The sequence below is a fragment of the Diplotaxodon limnothrissa genome, linkage group LG8 (genome assembly GCF_057381915.1).
Source record: "Diplotaxodon limnothrissa isolate DT_005_m linkage group LG8, D_limnothrissa_male_GT1.1, whole genome shotgun sequence".
Lineage (NCBI taxonomy): Eukaryota > Metazoa > Chordata > Actinopteri > Cichliformes > Cichlidae > Diplotaxodon > Diplotaxodon limnothrissa.
In genome coordinates this window covers 23,115,570-23,123,476 of record NC_140603.1, presented here as the reverse complement: position 1 = coordinate 23,123,476, position 7,907 = coordinate 23,115,570, and positions in this window count along the sequence as shown.

Below are 7,907 nucleotides of genomic sequence, written 5' to 3'. Positions count from 1 at the left end.
GTCACAGCATCAGCGTTCAGGTACATGTCCTGCAGATCAGTTAGGTTAAGATAAAACATGGGATATTATTTTAAATTTTATTGATTTTGCTTTGCCTTTGCTAAGTTATATAAATAAAATATCATGCATACAAAAATCGAACCTGTGGACATTCCCTTTGTTTAAAACTTTTAAATAAGTATTACATCTATTAATGGCTCTTACCAGTTCTTCTAGCTACTTACTGGTTGAGCCAAATGACACTGCTCAAACATGAATCTAAAGGCCTATATACAGTGGCTTGCAAAAGCATTCGGCCCCCTTGAACTTTTCCACATTTTGTCACATTACAACCACAAACATGAATCAATTTTATTGGAATTCCACGTGAAAGACCAACACAAAGTGGTGTACACGTGAGAAGTGGAACAAAAATCATACATGATTCCAAACATTTTTTTACAAATAAATAACTGAAAAGTGGGGTGTGTGTAATTATTCAGCCCCCTGAGTCAATACTTTGTAGAACCACCTTTTGCTGCAATTGCAGCTGCCAGTCTTTTAGGGTATGTCTCTACCAGCTTTGCACATCTAGAGACTGAAATCCTTGCCCGTTCTTCTTTGCAAAACAGCTCCACAACTGCCCTGTGATGGCCTCAGAAGTTAACTACAGAAGTTAGACAAAGCAGATTTCAGGTTTCTAAGTTTCAGTAATAAGTTGCAGGTTCCTTACTGGCCTGACTGGTTTTTCCTCTTCATCAGTTTAGTGTTGTTGCTCTACCACATGACAAACAGTAAAATCTCACATGCAAATGTACACGTTCACAAAAACTAAAAAGAAATACCTTCATTGGGCACACCCATGAACCACTCACAAACACTACATGCCATAATGGCACTGACCCATACTTTGAAGAAATGAGTGACAGCTGGAAGAAATAAGATCTTGGGTGTGTGAAGGCAGTTAGAGCTCTGCATTCTACTTGAACAATAACACAGTGTGGAAGGAAGACATATGGAAGTTACCTGTTAAGTAGTTAGAGTGGACTGCATGAACAGATGTGTAGAATGACTCTTAATGTGTTGTCAGGGTGGGGCTCCTGCTCTGGAATAATTGAGGCATGTACATCTTTTAGAGATAAAATTTTGTTTACATTAAAACTTTCACATTTTGCACATGTGGCCTATAGCGCAAGGATGTGATATTTGAAAATTCCATTAACTCTGCAAAATATATAATTACACAGTTTTTATTACAAATTCTACTACTCATGGTAATAGCATTTAATGACTATTAACCATTATACATGAAAATTCTTAATAAATGACACTAGAATAAGCACTAAACTGATTAAGAACTTAAATTTCACCCTAATTTTCCCGTCTGTCCTTCTCACGTCTCCAGTGGTTGTACATGTTGTCCAGGTTGATGGCCTCGTCTGCTTGCAGCTTTGACTTCATGCACATCAGCTGGTCCAAATGGTCCACTTCAAGACAATTTCTGGATGCTGTTTTGGTACGATTCATTAAACTAAAGCCTCTTCCACAATCTGCACTGGATGCTTGAAATGTAGCACAAATATCCACAAGCTGTGGGATGTGTTTTAGCTCCTCATATTTTACTGTTGCAGCCAATATATCTGAGAATGTACTGATTGACTCGTGTTTAAGTTTTGCCTCATTATGTACTTGAATTCAGCATATTCACTGTGAATGACCTCCACAGAATGTGAGTGATGGAAAATGGCCTCATACTTCTTTGCCAGCATGGCAATGTCTGCTGTTCCATACTCAAGCTGACGTCTGAGCTTAATGCCTCAATGTCAAATGCAGACCACTCCTTTAGTTTATCCTCTGGAAAACGAGCATCCAAGTGATCACACAGCTTACGAATAAAACGTGTAATCTCACCAGTATTTCTGCCATCAGCTTATCGCCTTATTGACACGGTCACTCCACATTAGGGATGCACCGATACCACTTTTTTGGAAACGAGTACTTGCATTTCAGTACTCGCTGATGCCGATACCGAGTACTTAATAAAAACATGATTTAAATTTACAGGTAACAGCTTTAGTCCTATAATTTAACAAAAATTTAAACAGTGACAGTGCAACTCAAGTATTTTTTTCAGTTTATTGTAAACTCTGCCGCTTTGGACAACACAAGGGGCATTAATAAACATCTTTGCTATTTAGTGCACAATATTTGAATAAACTAACAAAATCCACTGACATAGAACTGTGGCAGTCAGTGCAACTGAGGTAGTTATTAACATCAAGTCTAAGATGACTCACTTAATGGAGAGAAAAAGTGAATGGCAGGGTGTTTTTTTTTTAAGAAAAGTAGCTTTTCTGCATTATCAGCAGTCAGACTGTTTCTGTTTTCATCTATAATGTGTGACACTGAGCTAAAAAGCCTTTCACTTTCCACACTGCTACATGGGGCTGAGAGGTATTTTGTTGACACCCCAGTACTTCAGAGGACTGTCTTCACGAGGCTGAAGACAGAAGAAGGCTGAAGACATTTCAAACGTTAACATTTATCAGATGTCCATATCACAGCAAGCTGCTGCTTTTAAAATTCCAACATGTGTCTTTTGTTTTCACTGGAAGTGGTTGGCATTTTTTTAGTTGACAAAAAGAAAATCAACATTGTTTTAATTTCCAGCAAAATATAATCTTTTCAGTGAGTTTTTGTTTGGTGGGTAACAGCAGAGCTGTAAAGGTACAACTACCAACAGAGACCAGGTTCACAGATTGCATGTAATAGTTCTTTAAGATTTTGTAATTCCAGGAGTCATAACAGGTTAGAATAAGTTGAAGTAACTGTACAGGAAATAGTTTATATAGTGTTCAAATTAGATATTTACACACCGTATAAACTAGTCCTTTCTAGTCAAAGTCATCATGTACAAAGCAAATGAGTTTAGACTTCATCCCATCATAGACTAATAAAGCAGAATGAATATCAAATCAATGTTTAACACATACTGTTATAAAACAAAGGTTATTAAATTCATTGTAGGTCATAGAGCCTTTTTGGATTTGGTTACACAGTCTAAGTAAGATGAACTCTCCTGTGTTTACATTCCTGACACAGACACTCTCTACTTTTAAGATTAGGCTTCAAACTTTCCTTTTGAGTAAAGCTTATAGGTTGTGCTCAGTCAGTTATACTGTAATGGGCTCAGGGAACTTCCCATGATGCACTCAGCATTTCTTCTCCATTCCTTTTCCCTCTTGATGATCAGCCACTACTGCAAGTCACTGACATTTGTCTTCTGTCTCATACAGGTTGTTGTCTTGTCAGGCTTTTTGTCCTTTGCTCTCTCTCTTTCCTCTTTCTTTCTCTCTCCTCCCACCAATCACAGCAGATAGTCTGTTTTGCTAAAGGACTCTTCCTGTTAGTTTTCCTCCCACTATCACCAAGTCCTGTTCATGAAAGATCATCTGATCCTTGGGGCTCAGGAAAAAAAGGAAAAGGAGCCACAGGGAAGACAGACAGACAGAGGCTTAGCCTCGGTTTTCAATAATAAACATGATGCACGGCTGCTATCCTCTCCAACCTATTCCAGTTTTGAAGTTCAGCTATTGGAACTGACGGGCTCTCGGACCACTTTGTGTGTCGTGGTCTATCGTCCGCCTAAATATCATAAGATGTTTATCTCTGAATTTGCTGATTTTTTGGGATCCGTTCTTTTTAAATATGATTCTGTTATTGTTTCTGGAGATTTTAACATTCATGTCTGCTGTATGAATGACCAATTGGCTAAAGACTTTCTTGTGCTGACTGATTCTTTTAATCTTATTCAGTGGGTGAATGAGCCTACCCATGTTCAAGGCCACACCCTTGATTTGGTTTTTTCATTCAATGTGGACATTTGCATTAAGGAAATCAGGAATACTGGTCTCTCTGATCATTCCCCGGTCATCTTCGATGTAGACCTGGGTGATACTGGACAATACCTAAACTCTCCTCTTTATCCTACGCGCACTATTAATGCCAATACTGTGGTCAACTTTACTACGTCTTTTGTTAACTCCCCATTTAGTATGCTGGATTGTTCTTCCCCACACACACTTGAGAACTCTACTAATACTCTTTTTACCACCTGTTCCTCGATTCTTAACATTGTTGCACCCATCAAAATGAAACGCCCTAGAACTTTCTCACAATGCTGGTTAAATGATTCTGTTCGTGCCCTACGACGTATATGTCGGCGTGATGAGAGGAAGTGGAGGAGTGATAGACTTCAGTCTTCTTATGATATTTTACGTATTAGCCGCTCGAAGTTCCAAACTGCTGCCAGAACGGCTAAAGCGGCTTTTCTCTCTAAAATTATTACCACTAATGGTGATAATCCACGAATTCTATTTAAAATTTTTAACTCTGTGGTGAACCCCCGTCCCTCTATGCCACTGCTGTCTTCCCCGGGTCTTTGTGGAAAATTCTCAAACTATTTTTTAGATAAAGTTTTATCCCTTAGATCTACTCTTCCTCTGGTGACTGATTGTATGTCTACTTCTGATTGTTCGGCCACTTTTTATCAATTTGAACCCGTTTCTCTCTCCACTCTGAAGCGTCTAATTGATAAACTGAAAAATACTAACTGTGTACATGATGCTCTCCCATCCCGTATTGTTAAGGATTGTTTCAGTGTAATTGGACCTTGTTTATTGTCCATATTGAACTTCTCCTTGCTTTCTGGCTATGTACCTTCAGCTCTCAAGCATGCCATAATCCAACCTGTTCTAAAAAAAAGGAACCTTGAGCTTAGTGATTTTGCCAATTTTAGGCCAATTTCTAAGCTTCCCTTTCTGGCTAAAATACTTGAGAAGGTGGTTCTGCTCCAACTGCAGACCTACCTTGATGAGAATAATATAAATGATAAATTTCAATCGGCCTTCAAACAACATCACAGCACAGAATCAGCATTGCTTCGTGTTTTCAATGATCTCCTACTAATGGCTGACAATGGACGCCCCTCAGTCTTAGTGCTTTTGGATCTATCATCGGCATTTGACATGGTTGACCATAATATCTTATTAGCGAGACTTGAGCACACTGTAGGCATCAAGGGCGCTGCCCTGGATTGGTTTAAATCCTATCTCTCCAATCGGCTCTCTACGGTACATCTGGCTACATCCTCTTCCTCGGCTGTACCTGTTTGCTGTGGTGTCCCCCAGGGATCTGTGCTGGGCCCTACCCTTTTCTCATTATACTTGCTTCCTTTAAGTGCCATCTTTGAGAAATACCATATTGCTTATCACTATTATGCAGATGATATCCAGCTCTATTTTGAGCTAAACGACGATCTTGCTCTGTCTCTGAATAGCCTCCGAGAATGCATGTCTGAGGCCAAGAAGTGGTTGTTGTCGAATTCTCTTATCCTTAATGAGAAGAAAACCGAGATTATGATTTTTGGTAGTAATGCCCTTCGTGCCAAACTCCGGGATGCCTTTGGTTTTCTTAGTTGTTCTCTCTCTGATACTGTCAGGATGTACATAACAACTGGACCCCAGAGGGTTAAACTTTTTTTAAAGTAACGCAATAGTTACTTTTCAAGTAATTAATTACTTTTAGAATCCTGTAACTCAGTTACTAACTCAGTTACTTTTTTGAAGAAGTAACTAGTAACTATAATTAATTACTTTTTCAAACTAACTTGCCCAACACTGGTCATGGTCCAGGTGAAGTCCAGTGTTTTTTCCATGCCCACCCTGTGTTCATCTCATATCAGTCCTGGGGCAGAGCCCTCATCATGCCACCTGCTCAGTTCACCTATTCTTGATCCCCAAGCAATCAGGAGACATATTTTAGGTAAGCATCATCTTCTCTCCTTTGTCATTTCATCAGCTAACCTCACGTTGATAACAGTTCTCCTTGTTTCATGCTCATTAAAATCTCGTGTTTACTTGATCTACTCTGTGCTTCTAGTTGCTCCTGGACTCTGGTCTCCACGGCAATGTCCCCGTTTATCACGCACACTTCACTGCTCATGGGTGCATCATTTATCACTTCAACCTACTCACTCACCACTCTAGGAGCTCAGCTGGGCGTTCACCTCCCCCAGAGCAGTTTACACTCCACACACCAAGACCAGTCTAGCGTCCCCTGCATCATCTCTAACCTCCTTCCTCCCACAGTTTTGTCTAGATCACCTTTACGCCAGGAATCCCGCCTTTGTGTTGCCATTAATTCCTGTGTTTAAGCAAATAAATCTAGTTGAAATCTCATCACTTTCCCCTGTGCTTGAATCGGCTTTTGGGTCGTAGTTCTTGCCTTGGTTGTTTTTAAATGTGCTCTATAAATAAACTTGACTTGACTTCTTACATTAGCCTCCAGGCTCCCGTGACACTGAGTCTTCAGAAACATCATCACACATATTATCTAATGGTTTTTCTTTATTTTCACGACTATTTACATTGTTTATTCTCACTGAAAGCATCAAAATACGAGTGAACACACTGAATTATGTAGTAAACATAAAAAGTGTGAAATAATTCAAAACATGTTTTATATTTTAGATTGTTCGAAATTGCCACCCTTGTTTTGCACACTCGTGGAATTCTCTCGATGAATTTAATGAGGTATTCACCTGAAATGGTTTTCCAACAGTCTTGATGGAGTTCCCAGAGATGCAGAGCACTTGTTGGTCCTTTTGCCTTCACCTTGTTTTCCCATCTCATCCCAAACCATCTAGACTGGGTTTAGGTTAGGTGATTGTGGAGGCCAGGCTATCTGGCGCAGCACTCCATCACTTTCCTTCTTGGTCAAATAGCCCTTGCACAGCCTGCAGGTGTGTTTGGGGTCATTGTCCTGTTGAAAAATAAATGATGGTCCAACTAAATGCAAACTGAATGGCATGTTGCTGCAAGATGCTGTGGTAGCCATGCTTGTTCAGTGTGTCTTCCAACACACCATAACACCTCCTCCTCCATGCTTCACAGTGTGAACTAGGCATGTAGAGACCATTTGTTCATCATTTCTGCATTGCACAAAGACACAGCAGGTGGAACCAAAGACCTCAAATTTGGACTTATCAGACCAAAGATTTCCACTGATCTAATGTCCAGTCATTGTGTTTCTTGGTCTCACCTGCTTTTTACTTGTCCTTAGTAATGGTTTCTTAGCAGTTATTTGACCATAAAAGGCAATTCCCACAGTTCAAAGTTTTTGAAATTTTCCAGACTAACTGACCTTCAGTTTTTAAAGTAATAATGGACTCTGGTTCTTGTCATATGAATTTTAAGTTATCAGCTGTGTACCAACCTGACTTCTACACAACACAACTAATGGTCCCAATCCCATTAAGAAGGCAAGAAATTCCACAACTGAACCCTGACAAGGCACATCTGTGAAGTGAAAACCATTTCAGGAGACTACACGAAGCACACTGAGAGAAGGCCAAATGGCGACTTTGAGGGATCTCAAAGTGGGTTTGCTACATAATTCCATACATCGTGCTTCATATATTTGATGGCTTCAGTATGAATCCACAATGTAGAAAGTAGTAATAAATAAAAAGACATTAGATGAGAAGGTCCAAACTTTTGACTGGTAGTGTAGTCAAAAGTTACCATTCATTTAATTATTATTAACCCAACAGGGTGGCTGTGGAGCAAGTTGTCATGTAACTGAGAGGTTGGTGGTTCAATCCCTGGCCAAGATACTGAAGGCTTAGTTCCTCCCAACAGATCCGATGGAATGTCTATGAATTATTAAAAACGATTTTAAAAAACTCGACTGTTTGTGAATAAGGCTTGTACTATAAAGCACCATGAGCGTTCAAACATAGAAAGTGCTATATAAGTATTAGTCTACTTACCAACTCTTTAAAAACAATTCCAAAGAAAAAATAATTTAATAGGAAATTTTTAAATAACTTTCCTCAAGCCTGTTTTTTTCCCAGTAATACTGCTGAT